The sequence below is a fragment of the Somniosus microcephalus genome, chromosome 7, assembly GCF_052327205.1.
Source record: "Somniosus microcephalus isolate GS21.2 chromosome 7, FLI_Smic_1.0, whole genome shotgun sequence".
Taxonomy (NCBI): Eukaryota; Metazoa; Chordata; class Chondrichthyes; order Squaliformes; family Somniosidae; genus Somniosus; species Somniosus microcephalus.
The window spans coordinates 253,984,478-254,002,639 of record NC_140993.1 but is presented as its reverse complement, the minus strand read 5'-3'; the positions used below and the strand labels follow the sequence as shown (position 1 = coordinate 254,002,639).

Below are 18,162 nucleotides of genomic sequence, written 5' to 3'. Positions count from 1 at the left end.
TTATGAAACCTGACCCCAGACAATCCATCAGGTTCAGCAGCAGTGGTTCTCTTTCTTTTGTTCATTCTTTCTTTCCTTCTTTCCTTCTTTCCTTCTTTCTTTCTTTCCTCCTTTTTTTCTGTCTTCTTCCTTTCCTCCTTTCCTTTCTTCCTTTAGCTGGAGGATTTGCCAGTGTATAAGGTTCTGTATTAGAACTGGATGGAACATAAGAGCCAGTCTAATTATGTTTGATGCATCAATTAGAGCTGATTAATACTGAAAGGTTTGTCTGTTGCTTTCACTTGTAACTGAAGAATCAATTTGTGACTGCACCGTATGGTAACACTGAGTCTTTCTAAATAATGTCTGTATTGTTAATATGTGATGCGTTAGTCTTGTCCAGTATTGAAGTATTAACCTGTTACTATGGTATTTGTGTATGGTGCGCTGTTCATGATATTTGTCTTATCTGGTCGGAAGGATTTTTGTGTTATTATGAGCAAGGTTAGTCTTTTCCCATCCTAAAGGGTTAATCTGTTGCTAAGTGTTTGTCCAATCTGAAGGATTGGTGTGTTGCCATGACCATCACTGAAGAGGAACCTGTTTCTATGGGCTTATATGAAGAATTAGTATACGTTGTGTTACAACAACTTTCACTTATATAGTGCTCCTCGCATTAAAGAAATGTCTCAGAGCACTTAACAAGTTAAAAATGGATACCGAGCAGGAATTAAACAAAGAAAACTTGCTTTCAGAGGCCTTTCACGATCTCAAAGCACTTTACAGCCAATTAAGTACTTTTTGAAGTTTAGTCACTGTTGTAAGATAGGAAACATGACAGACAATTTGCGCACAGCAAGGTCCAATAATCCTGGAACTCCCTCCCGAACAGCACTGTGGGAGTAACTTCACCACACAGACTGCAGCGGTTCAAGAAGGTGGCTCACCACCACCTTCTCGAGGGCAATTAGGGATGGGCAATAAATGCTGGCCTTGCCAGCGATGCCCAGATCCCATAAAACTAATTTTAAAAATAAATAAATAAACAGCAATGAAATAAATGACCAGATCATCTGTTTTAGGTGTTGGTTGGGGGATAAATGTTGACCAAAACACTGGTGAGACCTCCCCTGCTCTTCATCGAAATAGTGCCATGGGATCTTTTACGTCCACTTGAGAAGAAAGACGAGGCCTCGGTTTAACGTCTCCTCTGAAAGATGGCACTTCTGACAGTGCAGCACTCCTTCATTACTGCACTGGAGTGTCCACCTAGATTATGTTCTCAAGTCTCTGGAGTGGGGTTTGAACCCACAACCTTCCGACTCAGAGGCGAGAGTGTTCCAACTGAGCCAAGGCTGACACCTAGAAAGAAGGAATTTGGAAAAGAAAGGAGACCAAAATCATGGGCAAAGAAAAATTTGGTGAGGGGAGATAACAAGACAACATGGTTTTATTAATGGTCAGCTTTAAGGGTGGCGTGAAGGAAATGGGGAATTGAAATGTAATCTAAAATGAGAGGAAATGACAAGGCAGGCTAGGTTATATGATTGGAGAGGGTTACTCAGACTGGATGGAGGAGGTCATGGAGACATTTAACAAGGATCTTGAAGTCAAATGTCAATCTGGTCCAGTGTGAAGGGTCAGTCAGTTATTATGAATTGCATGAGTCCTCTCTAGTCTGAAGGACCAATGTGTCTTGTAATCTCTCCCAGCCCTGCCTTTCGATCTATTTCATTTCCCTTCCAGTCTTGACAAAGGGTTAGACCTGAAACGTTGACTCTAATTTCTCTCCACGGATGTTGCCTGGCCTGCTGAGTTTTTCCAGCATTTTCTGTTGTCTTGTAAGATGTGTTATTGTTGTCCAAATATGTTAATTATTTTACTGTCATATTAGTTAACGGTAATAATTTTACAATGAAATCATTACAAAATAACTCCGTCCTTTACTCACTGATTACTGTACATTTGTGCAGATTCGGGTTACATTGCCCATTTAAATGGGTATCGCTGCTAATCAGAGAAGGGACTGTATCTACAGAAAATGCTGGAAATACTCAGCAGGCCAGGCAGCATCCGTGGAGAGAGAAACAGAGTTAACGTTGCCGGGCCTGCTGAGTATTTCCAGCATCTTCTGTTGTTATTTCAGATTTCCAGCATCCGCAGTATTTTGCTATTGTGCAAGGGACTGTATCTGGCGGGATTGTGTATCACCATGTCATCACACACAAATGGCAAAATCTACTGATCACACAATGGCATTTTTTGCAAATGACACCCTTGCTGGAAGGTTGATCAACATTAATGAGTGTAAGAAGCCACACAACACCAGGTTATAGTCCAACAGCTTTATTTGAAATCACAAGCTTTCGGAGCGCTGCTCCTTCTTCAGGTGAAGTGGAGAAATGCATAGAGACACAGCTTATATAGTCAGAATCATGCCAAAACATCTGACATGATTCTCTGACTATATAAGCTGTGTCTCTATGCATTTCTCCACTTCACCTGAAGAAGGAGCAGCACTCCGAAAGCTTGTGATTTCAAATAAAGCTGTTGGACTATAACCTGGTGTTGTGTGACTTCTTACATTTGTCCACCCCAGTCCAACTCCGGCATCTCCACACCATGAACATTAATGAGAAAAGCTCATCTAATAACTTTACAAGAGCCAAGCCACCTTCGTAAGAATGTGTTTGCAGGGGGCACCAATGTCGTTGTAGTGTAAATCCATGGCCAGGCTCTGAGTTAACTGCAGAGGGAAGCGGTGTGAGACTCCCTGGAGGGGACGGTCTGACACCACTTAGATTAGAAAGCGCATGCAGTGTCATTCCGAACATCAAACAAGGTGTAAAAACATGTCTAGCGCGTCCTTTAGGCCTCCTGGGTACCTTTTGAAACCGACCTGTGTTTAATTTAAATGTTAGACAATGCAGACACTGCCTCTCATGCGCTCCAAACAATTACAATTACTCTGCTGGAAGGTCTCTGTGCCTCCTGTAAGCAACACCTGTACAAAACTCTCTCCTGGGCAGCAGAAGTGTAGCTTAGCTGTAGGGTGTTCTTTGGCTGGAAGCGCCACGGCCGCTACCAGTCTCAGGCTGAGAGTGTCCTGCACTTTTGCAAGTTTAGTATCAGTGCAGAGCAATTTCAGTTTCTAACCAACACTAAACTGGCAGCATAAATCTAGAGTCCGGGCCCGATCTGCTTCGGGTTGACAACTTCATAAAATATAACTCCAGCGTGGTATCAAACTTGGTTTGCGAAGTGCTGAAGGGGTTTGTTGGATGGACCCCCCATCGCAATTTCTAAACGTTTAGGGAAAAGGGATTCTTTCATCTCAATGTAATTAGTGTTTGGGGGAGACAATTCTGTGCACGCAACATTATAAAATCCACGTGTTCGTTTTAATGTGGTGTCAAAATCACAGAAGGGGGCCTTAAAATAATAAAGTGCCATCAAATTAAAACTAGAATTTATTGAACAGAACTGAAATGTTAGTACAGGAGCTGGCGAGAAGTGGAATCCACGCCCTTTGTATGTCGGTTGCACGTTGCCATGGATTTTCCCTGTTAACACTGGGTTGACGTCTCCTCGCCTCTCCTGACTGGGGCTCCCTGTTCCTTGTGTGGTTCAGCTCCCTTTAAACTCCGTCCCTCGGACAGTCAACTTCCCCACGTCTAAAACCTCTTTAAAAATCCAACAGCACTTTGTTTTCATTAGCGCAAAGGAGGTTGAGGGGTGATTTGATGGAGGTGTACAAGATTATGACGGGTTTGGATAGGCTAGACGGGGAAAGGCTGTTCCCACTAGTTGAAGGTACAAGGACTAGGGGACACAGATTTAAGGTTTTGGGCAAGAGATACCGGGGGATGTGAGGGAAAACTTTTTTACACAGCGAGTGATGAGGACCTGGAACTCGCTGCCGACAGAAGTGGTGGAAGTGGAGACACTCAGTGTTTTCAAGGGGAGACTAGATAGGCACTTGAGGGAAATAAACTTGCAGGGCTACGGGGATAGAGCGGGGGAATGGGACTGACTGGATTGATCTACAGAGAGCCGGCACGGACTCGATGGGCCGAATGGCCTCCTTCTGTGCCCTGTGACTCTATGACACGTTGATGGGCGAATCCTGGAGGGAGCTGCCGTGTGCCCAGTCTGGTCTGGTCTGATTTCACCCTGTGAAACTGAAGAGAGTCTAGTGTATGAGGAATAGACAGGGGTGTCTGTGGATTCCCACCACTGGCGATATTGGTTACTGGTACTGTCATTGTAAGGTAGTTAACACGTTTTGTTACTGTTAATCTTCCGTCCTGTCGGTTCTAGTTATGATTTGTTCCAATCGCTGCTGCTGTGTGACAGGGTTTATACACACAACCTCGATGAATTGTTAAAATGTGTTGTTTTTTTAACTGGAAGTCCCGGGAAATGTGAGCAGGCCACGACCATTGAGTGTTCAATGGTCACAATATCGGGAGCAGTGAAGTTTCAGGGAGAATTGGGAATAGATGCTCCCGTTTTATGGGGAGGAGGGTGTGTGGAGCTTGTACTAACAGATATTCTTTAGAGAAATCCCACCTGCCAGAATTGGGGTTTGCGACCAATGAAGACATATGCTTAAAGCATGATGGGTTGAACTTGGGCATTAGGTTGCATGCAGAGTCCTGCTCTGTGTGTGTTCTTATAAAGCAAGTGCTAGACCTAATGGAGGTCTTTAAGATTTTGAAAGGGGTTTGATAAGATAGACATGGAGAAGATATTTCCACTTGTGAGGAGTCTAAAACTAGGGGTCATGAGTAAAAGATAGTCACTAATAAATCCAATAAGGAATTCAGTGGTGAGAATGTAGAACTCGCTACCACAAGGAGTAGCTGAGGCAAATAGCATTGATGTATTTAAGGGGAAGCTATATAAACAGGAGGGAGAAAGGAATAGAAGGTTATGTTGTTGGGGTGAGATGAAATAAAGAAAGACTTGCATTTATATAGCGCCTTTCACGACCCCAGGACCTTCCAAAGCGCTTTACAGCCAATGAAGTAGTTTTGAAGTGTAGTCACTGTTGTAATGTAGGGAAAATGTTGTGAAATGAGGTGGGAGGAGGCTCCTGTGGAGCATTAACACCGGCATAGACCAGTCCGGCCCAAAGGCCTGTTTCTATGCTGTAAAATTCTCGACAACATTCAGCGAATTGAGCACAAGTACATTGTGTTGCTCAGTCAGGGCCAAGTATAAAAGCAGTCGTTGGATCTGCCGATAGGACACGTGGAGGCGCCACAATCTCTTTGAACAGGACGGGAGCAGCTTCAGAAACGAGACGGAGTTTAGATGGAAGCAACAGGTAAGGTGTGTGGATCTCAAGGAACCGGTTAGATAGCAGGCAGGGGCCAAACTGACAGCCTTTCCCGATCAGAAGTAGGTAAACTAGGGGGCATTGTAGACAAGTCTCTGTGAACCTGAACATCGAAGCGTGGAACAGATTTCGATTGAAATCAGCTCCAGAATATCTTCTTTCAGTCAGCAGCGGCCAGCGATAGGGGAGCAAGTAAAAGTCTGAGGCTCAAATCGACACCTGATTGTACCGGTTTTGAATGAATTGCGACAGTGGTGCTGGACTGTGGAGGAATATGTCTACAAAGTAAGTCTGCATTATGATACCAACACGGCTGTGTTCCGGCTATCTGTTTGTGCGGGGTTGTTTAGTCTGTGTTTTATTTGCTGTGCTACTTTTTAGACTGAATATCATTGTATAGAAGTTGGAAACGGCGTGGTTATATGAAACCGTGTGCATTAATAAACCACGCACCACCCTTCGGGAATAATACATCTTCCACATTCAAACTCAGGATCTAATCCATTATGTAATGCTCGCAATGAGCCGGTCTGTCTTATATAAGGAGAGAATCGAACGGGACGCTTTGACCAACGGGGACCAGTGCGATCTGGACATACTGAGTACGTTATGACCAGGCACACTTACCGGATTTTTTTCCAAGTAAAAGCTTATTAATACAATCTGCTGGAGACCTTGTTAGTGGGTTCGTCTTATTCAGGCTGTGTGCTTATACCGGGACTTACCCAACGGATCAGAGCAGGCGTCCCTTGTAATCGAAGGTTCGTAACAACAGCCAGAGGTGTTTCCTTAGGATTCAATTAAACTAATGATTGTTTTTCTCAGTAAAATCTTGTGGTTGTACATTCCACTGGATAGTTTGTGCATTGGGGCTGTGTGCATTGTGTTTGTGTATTGGAGGTTCTCTTTGTGTATTGGGGGCTCCGTGTTTTTTGATGGTGTGTCTGTACTGGGGATTTGTGTTTTTTATGATAGTGTGTTTCTGTTCATGGTTTAATGGTGTGTTTCTGTATTGGGATTCTGTTCATGGTTTAATGGTGTGTTTGTGTATTGGGGTTCTGTTCATGGTTTAATGGTGTGTGTGTATTGGGATTCTGTTCATGGTTTAATGGTGTATTTGTGTATTGGGATTGTGTTCATGGTTTAATGGTGTGTGTGTATTGGGATTCTGTTCATGGTTTAATGGTGTGTTTGTGTACTGGGATTGTGTTCATGGTTTAATGGTGTTTGTGTATTGGGATTCTGTTCATGGTTTAATGGTGTGTTTGTGTATTGGGATTCTGTTCATGGTTTAATGGTGTGTTTGTGTATTGGGATTCTGTTCATGGTTTAATGGTGTGTTTGTGTATTGGGGTTCTGTTCATGGTTTAATGGTGTGTTTCTGTATTGGGGTTCTGTTCATGGTTTAATGGTGTGTTTCTGTATTGGGGTTCTGTTCATGGTTTAATGGTGTGTTTCTGTATTGGGGTTCTGTTCATGGTTTAATGGTGTGTTTCTGTATTGGGGTTCTGTTCATGGTTTAATGGTGTGTTTGTGTATTGGAGTTCTGTTCATGGTTTAATGGTGTGTTTGTGTATTGGAGTTCTGTTCATGGTTTAATGGTATGTGTGTATTGGGATTCTGTTCATGGTTTAATGGTGTGTTTGTGTACTGGGATTGTGTTCATGGTTTAATGGTGTTTGTGTATTGGGATTCTGTTCATGGTTTAATGGTGTGTTTGTGTATTGGGGTTCTGTTCATGGTTTAATGGTGCATTTCTGTATTGGGGTTCTGTTCATGGTTTAATGGTGTGTTTGTGTATTGGGATTCTGTTCATGGTTTAATGGTGTATTTGTGTATTGGGATTGTGTTCATGGTTTAATGGTGTGTGTGTATTGGGATTCTGTTCATGGTTTAATGGTGTGTGTGTATTGGGATTCTGTTCATGGTTTAATGGTGTGTTTGTGTATTGGGATTCTGTTCATGGTTTAATGGTGTGTTTGTGTATTGGGATTGTGTTCATGGTTTAATGGTGTGTTTGTGTATTGGGGTTCTGTTCATGGTTTAATGGTGTATTTGTGTATTGGGATTGTGTTCATGGTTTAATGGTGTGTGTGTATTGGGATTCTGTTCATGGTTTAATGGTGTGTGTGTATTGGGATTCTGTTCATGGTTTAATGGTGTGTTTGTGTATTGGGATTCTGTTCATGGTTTAATGGTGTGTTTGTGTATTGGGATTGTGTTCATGGTTTAATGGTGTGTTTGTGTATTGGGGTTCTGTTCATGGTTTAATGGTGTGTTTGTGTATTGGGATTCTGTTCATGGTTTAATGGTGTGTTTGTGTATTGGGATTCTGTTCATGGTTTAATGGTGTATTTGTGTATTGGGATTGTGTTCATGGTTTAATGGTGTGTGTGTATTGGGATTCTGTTCATGGTTTAATGGTGTGTGTGTATTGGGATTCTGTTCATGGTTTAATGGTGTGTTTGTGTATTGGGATTCTGTTCATGGTTTAATGGTGTGTTTGTGTATTGGGATTGTGTTCATGGTTTAATGGTGTGTTTGTGTATTGGGGTTCTGTTCATGGTTTAATGGTGTGTTTGTGTATTGGGATTCTGTTCATGGTTTAATGGTGTGTTTGTGTATTGGGATTCTGTTCATGGTTTAATGGTGTGTTTGTGTATTGGGGTTCTGTTCATGGTTTAATGGTGTGTTTGTGTATTGGGATTCTGTTTGTGCTTTTATGTTGTTTTGTGCATTGGCATTCTGTTCATGGTTTAATATTGTGTTTGTTTTTAACGTGTCAGACCCCTTACCACTTCCACAGTTCTGTCTTTCCCCTTCTGTAAAAGTGTGTATTCGAATGATCTATTGCAATGTTTTACTAAACCTGAATTATGGTTACTAAGAATCTATAGTTACCACTTTACAGAATCATAGAATAGAATCATCGAAATTTATGCCACAGAAGGAGGCTATTTGGCACATTGTATCTGTGCTGGCCAAAGAAGAGATATCCAGCCTAATTCCACTTTCCAGCTCTTGGTCCAGTTGTAAATCCAATTGAAATAGATATCTGATAAACACATCTTTTTCAATGGTTAGTTTGCCTATTGCAGGAAAGCAGTGTTACTCCTGTAAATGTGGAGATCTTGTCAGGTACGGTGTATATTACATCTCCACATGATTGCATGAAAACGACTGTACTTAAATCTTCACTGTTCTGATTAAATTTCCTACGTCACAACAGAAGCTACATTTCAAAAGTGCTTCACTGGCTGTAAAGAGCTTTGGAATGTTCTGTGGTCATGACAGGCGCTATATAAATGCTGGCTTTTCTTTCTAGTGTCACTCGGTTTGGCTCATTCCTCATCTCAGGCAGTTTTCATTTATATCTTGCCAGCTCAATTGATCACTCTCTCTGTCTCTGGATATTTTTGCTTCCTTGTGGTGTGCTGGGAGTATGTCATGATTCAGAAACAATTTCAATAGAAATTGTCAGTATTATATAATTCTTGGCACGTGTGGGATGGTAAATATTGGTTTATCAGTGAAGTCACGGCTACAGGAAACTTCACAATTCTGCCTGGTTGTAGAAATGTGGGTGGGATCTTCATATATTGAATCTCTGATTCTATTTCACATGAATCTGTTCTGATGGTAAAACTCTGAAGTGCTCAGAGCCCTCCTGACACTGAGGACACATGCTTCTGTTTGTGCCGACCAGGGTAAAAACTGGATGTTTGGGCTGAGGTATAGAGTCATAGAATCTTACAGCACAGAAGGAAGCTATTCAGCAAGTCATGTCTGTGCCGGCTCTTTGAAAGAGCTGTCCAATTTAATCCTAGCTTTTTCCCCATAACCCTAAAATTAGTTCTCTTCAATTGCCCTTTGAAGGTTCCTATGGGATCTGATTCCACCACCCTTTCAGGTAGTGCGTTCCAGATCTTAACAACCCTCTGGGTGAAAAGAATATTCTCCTCATTTCCCCTCTAGTTTTTGAGCCAATTATTTTAAAACTATGGACTCTGGTTACCAACCCACTTGCCAGAGGAAACCGTTTCTCCCTATGTGCTCTATCAAAACCCCATATAATTTTGAATATCTCTATTAGGTTTCCTCTTAACCTTCTCTGCTCTAAGGAGAACAATCCCAGCTTCTCCAAACTCGCCACATAAAAGTCCCTTATCCCTAGTATCATCCTAGTAAACCTGTTCTGCACCCGCTCCAGAGCCTGAACATCCTTCCTAAAGTGCGGTGACCAGAATTGGACAAAATACTCCAGCTGAAGCCGAACCAGAGATTTGTAAACGTTTAGCATGACTTCCTTGTTTTTGTAATTAATGCTCCTATTTACTAAACCAAGTATCCCATTTGCTTTCTTAACCGCCTCATCAACTTGCCCTGCCACCTTCAAAGATTTGTGAATATGCAGCCCCCAGATCCTTCTGCTTTTGCACCCCCCATAAAATAGTACCATTTAGATTACAGTGCCTCTCCGTGTTGTTTCTCCTAAAGTGTATCACTTCACACTTATCTGTATAAATTGCATCTGCCATGTGTCTAGCCATTTCACCAGTCTATCTATGTCCTCCTGAAGCCTGCTACTAACTATCCTGTTGCCAAGTTTTGTATCATCTGCAAACTTCAAAATTGTACCCAGGTCACTGATATATAACAAGAAAAACAATGCCCCTAATACCGACCCCAATGCACTCTTCCCTCCAGTTAGAAAAATATCCATTCACTACAACTCATTCCTGCTATCCCTTAGCCAATTACATACCCAAGTTATGGCAGACACAGTCAACAAGACCCTTTAATAAATGCGAGGTTATCCACTTTGGTAGCAAAAACAGGAAGGCAGATTATTATCTGAATGGCAATAGATTGGGAGAAGGGGAAGTGCAACGAGACCTGGGCGTCCTTGTGCACCAGTCGCTGAAGGTAAGCATGCAGGTGCAGCAGGCAGTTAAGAAGGTAAATGGCATGTTGGCCTTCATAGTGAGAGGGTTTGAGTACAGGAACAAGGATGTCGTGCTTCAGTTATACAGAGCCTTGGTGAGACCACACCTTGAGTATTGTGTGCAGTTTTGGTCACCTTATCTGAGGAAGGATGTTCTTGCCATGGAAGGAGTTCAGCGAAGATTCACCAGGCTGATACCTGGGATGGCAGGAATGACATATGAGGAGAGATTGGGTCGATTGGGCTTGTATTCGCTGGAGTTTAGAAGAATGAGAGGGGATCTCAGTGAAACTTATAAAATTCTGACAGGACTGGACAGACTAGATGCAGGAAGGATGTTCCTGATGGTCGGGGAGTCCACAACCAGGGGTCACAGTCTAAGGATAAGGGGTAGGCCATTTAGGACAGAAATGAGGAGGAATTTCTTCACCCAGAGAGTGGTGAACCTGTGGAATTCTCTACCACAGAAGGCAGTAGAGGCCAATACATTAAATATATTCAAGGAGTTAGATATATTTCTTAAGGCTAAAGGAATCAAGGGGTATGGGGAGAAAGCAGGGACAGGGTACTGAATTTGGATGATCAGCCATGATCGCATTGGAGCAGGCTCGAGGGGCCGAATGGCCTACTCCTGCTCCTATCTTCTATGTTTCTAATACTATGTGCTTCCTGGAGGTAATATGGGATTGGACCATACGCTGAGTAAATCAGTAAGTGTGGGACCAATGGCATGTCAATTTAACAAAGAAAGGAAATGCATGTTGACTGTGTCTGTCATAACTTTAGAGTTGCCATTTCCGCTTGGATATATTCCTGGAGCTTTCATCACACGAACTCTCATCTCCAACCGCACAGCCCTGCCAAACAGCCTTTTAGCCCCAGCTGCAATATTTTCATAACTAATTAAGGAGAAGTGGGAAAAAAACACAATTTGTTTTAATGCCTTTATGATTTTTCTCCCGGGTTGCTCGCAGCCGCGTCCAGGAGACGACTCTTCAATTCCTGGAGACTCCAGGCCAATCCCAGAGGATTGGTATCGGTAACCATACTTAAGTTATCTATCTTGCCAGAGTAAAGAAAGACCAAGACTTGGAGGTTACTTATGGCCCAGTGCTTCTTTCTGTGCCACAAGTTATTTTTGTGTTCGTAAAATTCCCTTATTAGGAATAAGAGTATCAGATGCATCATTGTTCCCAGACACTATTTTGCACTAGAATCATCTCTAAAGTAAAGTTGCAACAGTTTGAGTCAACAGCACAGTTAGGAAGCTGCCTTATGCATTAGAAGCACTTACTGAAAATACATACGGAGATAGGATGACCTCCGTGGGCAGCAGTGAATGGTTAATGTACAAGAGATTTGCAGAAAGCCCATTAACACCAGTAGGCAAAGGAATTTAAATGGACCTGACTGGGATATAGTGAAACAGACGAGGATGATGGTTTTAAATGGAATTGCCCTTGATGGCGATGCTTAACTACTTTTTGCAATTCGCTTTTTGTAACGGTAACACCGCCGTTGAGGGAGGGACGGGGGTAGAGGAACGAATGATTTATGTCTGACGCGAAAGTTGACAAGTCGATTTTTAGCGCCGAAGAGGCCCTTGATTTCCTGCGCATTCATCAATGTCACCGCTGTTGCAAAATCTGCATTAAATCACAAAACTATCGAGGAATCTGACGACAGGTTCTTTTCACACTTTCTGACCCAGATTCAAGTCGCAGTAACAACACGGATGTTTGCCTGACCTGCTGAGTTTTTCCAGCATTTTCTGTTGTTATTTCGGATTTCCAACATCTGCAGTATTTTGCTATCGTTAAAGTCGCAGTACTTCATTTACCGCTGTGATTATTATACTGATATGTAGGACGTTGTGTGTATAACGTATCGTCGTATTTTGCAAATTCAGCATTAATTGTCTCTCTTTTTTTCCCTGGACGGTTTCGCTCTGTTTCAGTGTGTTGGGGAGGAGCAGGAGATTAACCAGAAACGCCTGGAGCGGGGGTGGGGCGGGGAAAGAGAGGCTTTAAATTAATTTGACTCTGTTTACAGCCAAGTGAGTTTGGCTTCATTTCATTCTTGTAACACCTATTCTGTTCCAGGTTGAACGTGTCGCGGTGCGGTATATTACAAGGATTCAGCCGACCCATAAAACGATTGGGTGGTCGGGCTTTAGTTTTTTTTAATTTGCTTTGAAATTGACGGTCGCTGAAAGGGCGCCCTCCGCTTCCAGGGGGGAGTTGGGACCTCTCATCGCTTCACTCACAGTACAGTGATATTTTATGTCAAGTGCTGGTCCTTTCGGAAACATCCCATAATTCAGCAAGTGTTGCCAGGCCAGTTTCGGGGCAACACGTAATAAAGTCAATGATTTAACCACGAATGTCACAGGACATTAGTCTGATCAATTTAACAAGGATGGAGACATTGGGCATGTTTTCCCTGTAAATGATGGCAATAAATCCCGTCAAGTACAACATGACTTTAATGTGCACTGAGATACTGTTCCGATTCTGGTCCAAATCTGTCACCCGGACGTCTGCAGCTGATTCATTTGGATCACTGCAACCTTGACATGCACAGTCTGAACTTACTTTCAGAGACTTTGTACTTCGTCTTTGCTTAACCCTTTGGCAACCCATGCACTTTATATCATTGCACCATGGAGGGAAATCCATGAATTGCTTTGATGTCTTCTGGTCAAACTAAACTGATGCCGAGCAGATGCTAAATGTTCCGTTTGCAGGTTTTCTGCCTGAACGTCCGAGTGCGTAAGGGCTGATCTGGATCAAACTTTTCTTGCACTGAATGTTTTTTTTTGCAGAGGCAGATTCTCCGCTTCATTCTTGTTTGGTACAACGCCTTCAGTTTGCATGTGAGATGGGGCGGTCAGTTATTCGTTTCCTGGGATGTGGGTGTCGCTGGCGAGGCCAGCATTTATTGCCCATCCCTCATTGCCCTTGAGAAGGTGGTGGTGAGCCGCCTTCTTGAACCGCTGCAGTCCACGTGGTGAAGGTGCTACCACAGTGCTGTTAGGCACGGAGTTCCAGGGTTGTGACCCTGATGATGAAGGAACGTCGCGCTATTGCTCGCAAATCAAGCGAAATGGAACTGATACAGAATCTCCAGTCATTGGACTCTGCTTCCGCGGAGCTGATGGTTTGAAGTTCCAAAGATTTTCTTGTGTGAGCAGGTAAGGTGGCAGCTAGTCAGAACCTTGGTTCGATGCATTGAGAACGATTTTTATGCCCTGTTCGAGTCAGTATTTTTCACAGATTTTGAAGGCAATCTTGCAGTGACTCGGCCCATTTATCTCCTAAATAAAATTAATTGGGCCGCCCAGCACCAATAATGACAATTACATTAGTTAAAAGTCGACCGCCTTCATGGCAGGACGGAAATGATTTTGGGAAGGCAGGAGGAGGAAGAAAAGTGGTTGAGATAAAAAGAATAATAGACCGTTGTAAAAAGAACAAAAAATGCTCGAAATGCGTGGCAGCTTAATTAGCATCTAAAGGAGAAAGCTGGGTCACTCTATGTTCAATAGAATTAGAACATTAGTCTGTGAAAGCTCTTAACATAGCAGTTAAGAGGACAGAGATCAGCACATGCCCAAGAAAACAGAGGGAAGAGACCAAAGAGTTCAATTATATTAATTACTTTCACAGCTAACACGTGTAACAGTCGATTGAGTTATTAATCCTCTTTCCAGTATTCTAAAATCTGTTGTGTGCCCCTTTTCGCTTCCTTGGACGTGTCCTGATCTGGCCTTGTAGTTTTACATAAGGGGCTTCCTGCAGTCACATCACGACAGCCTTAATGAAGGGTCATTGCCGAACTGTTTATCTTTATAACAGAAAATGCTGGAAAAACTCAGCAGGCCAGGCAACATCCGTGGAGAGAAATTAGAGTCGACGTTTCGGGTCGAAACCCTTTTTCAAAACTGGAAAGGAAATGAAATAGATCGAAGGCAGGGCTGGGACAGAACAAAAGAAGTGAAGAGACATTAAGAGGTATTCAAAACCAGATGAGATGGTAATAGGACAGTGGAGACAAAAGACAGCTCAGACTAGGTGCGAAGTGTACTGGCAGAATGTCTTTTGTCTCCACTTGTCCTATTACCATCTCGTCTGGTTTTGAATACCTCTTAATGTCTCTTTACTTCTTTTGTTCTATCGCATCCCTGCCTTCGATCTATTTCATTTCCTTTTCAGTTTTGAAAAAGGGTTAGACCCGAAACGTCGACTCTAATTTCTCTCCACGGATGTTGCCTGGCCTGCTGAGTTTTTCCAGCATTTTCTGTTGTTATTTCGGATTTCCAGCATCTGCAGTATTTTGCTATCATACTAGTGTTTATCTTTATACCCTATTTGTCTTCTTTGACCTGCTCTAGGGGAACGTGGCTCCAGTGTGTCGCTATGCTCCGTATATGAGTGATGGCTGCAGTGCTACTGAACCGCACCGGTACAATACCGAGACCCCGAGTGCCAACCTGCAGGGCTGGTCCCCCACTTTAAAAGTTATTGAAACCGAAAGCCTTAACTCAATGGCACATTGGTTATTGGCCAGTCAAGCACATTGCACACTGGGGAGTTTATGCTGCAGGGCGCAGTGGATGGAGGGAGAACTGCAGGCTTGTTGTCCGGGATACTTCTGTGATTCCAAGTCACCTTTCCTCATCCAGATGCCGAGCGATCAGTTGTGAATTTCTAGCATATCGTGTTTTTATTTCGGGAGTGCTAGATTAATTTTTTGTTATGAGGAGGTCACGATCGCCCAAACCAAATTATGTCCTTGTGTAAACAAGATTTTAAAAATGGTTTGCCAGATGTGTTTTTTTAAGAAAAGACAAACTTGCATTTGTATAGCACCTTTCACGACCTCAGGACGTCACAAAATGCTTTACAGCCAATGAGGTGCTTTTGAAGCGTAATCACTGTTATAATGTGGGAAACGGGGCAGCCAATTGCGCACAGCAAGCCCCCACAAACAGCAATTGGAACACCACCGCCTCCAAGTTCCCCTCCAAGTCACGCACCACCCTGACTTAGGGGTATATCGCCGATCTTTCATCGTCGCGGTGTCAAAATCCTGGAACTCCCTCCCTAACAGCACCGTGGGAGAACCTTCACCACACGGACTGCAGTGGTTCAAGAAGGCAGCTCACCACCACCTTCTCGAGGGCAATTAGGGATGGGCAATAAATGCTGGTCTTGCCAGCGACGCACACATCCCATAAACGAATAATAAAAAATGTGATGATGATCAGATAATCTGTTTTTTAGTGATGTTGATTGAGGGATAAATATTGGCCAGGACACTGGGGATAACTCCCCTGCTCTTCTTCAAAATAGTGCCATGAGATCTTTTACGTCCACCTGAGAGAGCAGTTTAACATCTCGTCCAAAAGATGGCACATTTGACAGTGCAGCACTCCCTCTGCACTTCAGTGGAGTGTCAACCTAGATTTTTGTGCACAAGTCTCTGGAGTGGGACTTGAATCTGCAACCTTCTGACTCCGAGGCGAGAGTGCTACCCACTGAGCCACACCTGACAGTTTTAAATGAAAATTATGCCATTTAACTTCAACAAAGTCACCTTAATAATCCAGAGTGAATACCAGAAAACAATTGTGGTATTGACTTTTGAGATATCCTGCAGAGAATCAAAGTACACCGATAGCAACACAAGAAGATAGGGGAAAGCCCATTCAGCTCAATGCAATGCAAGAATCACATTTATCATTTTAATTTACTCATATTGTAATAAAGTGCCTGTGTCTATAACTATTAATGGAATACATAAAAGATCCCATGGCACTATTTCAAAGAAGAGCAGGGGAATTATCCCCTGTGTCCTGGCCAATATTTATCCCTCATTAAACATCACTAAAAAAACAAATTATCTGGTCATTATCACATTGCTGTTTTGTGGAACCTTGCTGTGCACAAATTGGCTGCCGCATTTCCTACATTACAGCAGTAACTACGCTTCAAAAGTACTTAATTGGCTATAAAGCACTTTGGGATGTCCAAAGGTTATGAAAGGCGCTATATAAATGCAAGTCTTTCTTCTTTTACTCAAAAAACATAATGATGACTGTTCCCTTGCAAATTGGCAGATACCTGTATGAAAAATTTATTTAACCTTACTTTCATTTATTTAACATCTTGAAATTCTTGCCATATACTGGTTTCACAATTATCCAACATGACCGGCTGTGACATACTCCTTGACTTCAGCAGTATACTGCCTTTCCAGCACATGTGCAAAATTTAGATTCTAAATTGCTAAGATTGCACAGCACATCCCTGTCATTGTCTGTCATTTCAAGAAAGTGGTTAACCATCCAGATGAAATGAAGGACTGAATTGATGTAAGAGATAAATGATACAGAAGGAAGTGCAGCACACTTTTATGGTCGTTCAGTTCAACACTGATGTCGGTGATAGCATCTCACTTTTCTATTTTAACACATGTTCGATCAGTGCAGGAACCCAAAATTGAAATGGCCATTAGGGTATAACAAAATAATATACATATTTGATGAGGCACCACGTAAGAGACATGTAGCAAAGGTAGTGGTATATGGAATTAAAAGGAATGTAACCACATGGAAAGAGATGGTTGGAGTGCAGAAAGCAAAGGAAGGAGAAAAAAGAAGTTTCTCAGACTGGAAGGGTGTGGTGTGTGATGTTCCACAAGTGTCTGTGTTGGGACCACTCTTAATTACTATATGTATAAATGGTCTGGACTTAGGAATTTGGAGAACAATACCCAGATTTGCTGAAGATGCCAAATTGCGGGGTATTGCAATTTGTGTGTAGATTGTGAAAAGCTGCAGGATATAAACAGGTTGCAGGATGGGTAGATATATGACGGATGTAATTCAATGCAGAAAAATGTGAAGTAATACATTCTGGGAATAAGGATAGACAAAGGAAATACACCTTAAATGGTAACATTTTAAAATGGCGTAGAGGAACAGCTATTAAAGTAGCAACACAAGTAGATAAAGGCCAACAAAATATTTGGGTTTGTTACTAAAGGCATAGAATACATAAGCAAGGAGATAATGGTGAACTTGTACAAAACCATAGTTACGCCACAGTTGGAGTATTGTATGCAGTTTTGGGTATCAAAGCAATGGAAAATATGTGACAATGGATGAGTTATGTAGAGAGATTTGAGGCATTTCCACTAGAGCTGAGAGGGTTAAAAGTTCACCTGATAGACGTCTTCAAGATTATAAAGAATTCTTCTTCTTCTTAGGCAGTCCCTCGGGAACTGAGGATGACTTGCTTCCACATTAAAAATGAGTTCTCAGGTGACCGATGAGTCCAATGCGGGACCTACAGTCTCTGTCACAGGTGGGGCAGACGGTGGTTGAAGGGGCAGGTGGGTGGGGTGCTTGGGTTGACGTGCGCTCCTTGCGCTGCCTGTGCTTGGCTTCCACTTGCTCCTGGCAAAGAGACTCGAGGTGTTCAGCGCCTTCCCGAATGCTTCTCCACTTTGTGCGGTCTTGGGCCAGGGATTCCCAGGTGTCGGTGGGGATGTTACACTTTATGAAGAATTATGATGAGGCTAATAGTGATCGATTGTTTCTACTGATTGACGAGATGATAATCAGAGGGCAAAAATGTATGATAATCACAAAGAATGAAAAGGGAGGTTGGAAAAAAACATTTTTACACAGAGGTGGTTAGAATGTGGAATTCTCTTGTTACAAACTGTTAAAGAGTCTATAAATCCTTTTAAAAGGGAATTAGATAGTTGCTTGAAATATTAAAGGATTTGGGGAGCAAACAAACAAATGGGATTGGAAACGGAAGGTCATGTGTTAAAAAACACAGGCACAGACTTGATGGACCATTGTTTCAACTCAAAGCTGCGG

The 18,162-nt window shown here is 42.5% G+C and overlaps 1 protein-coding gene across 1 annotated transcript in view; it reads left to right on the top strand.

Annotated features, from left to right (window-relative positions):
- Window positions 1–4,871: 4,871 nt before the first annotated feature.
- Window positions 4,872–18,162, top strand: part of LOC147115243 (voltage-gated potassium channel regulatory subunit KCNG2-like) — a 97,689-nt gene continuing 84,398 nt past the window's right edge. The window contains exon 1 of the mRNA XM_085993624.1: window positions 4,872–5,311. The gene's annotated coding sequence lies outside the window, so the exon portion shown is untranslated. The remainder of the gene's footprint in view (window positions 5,312–18,162) is intronic.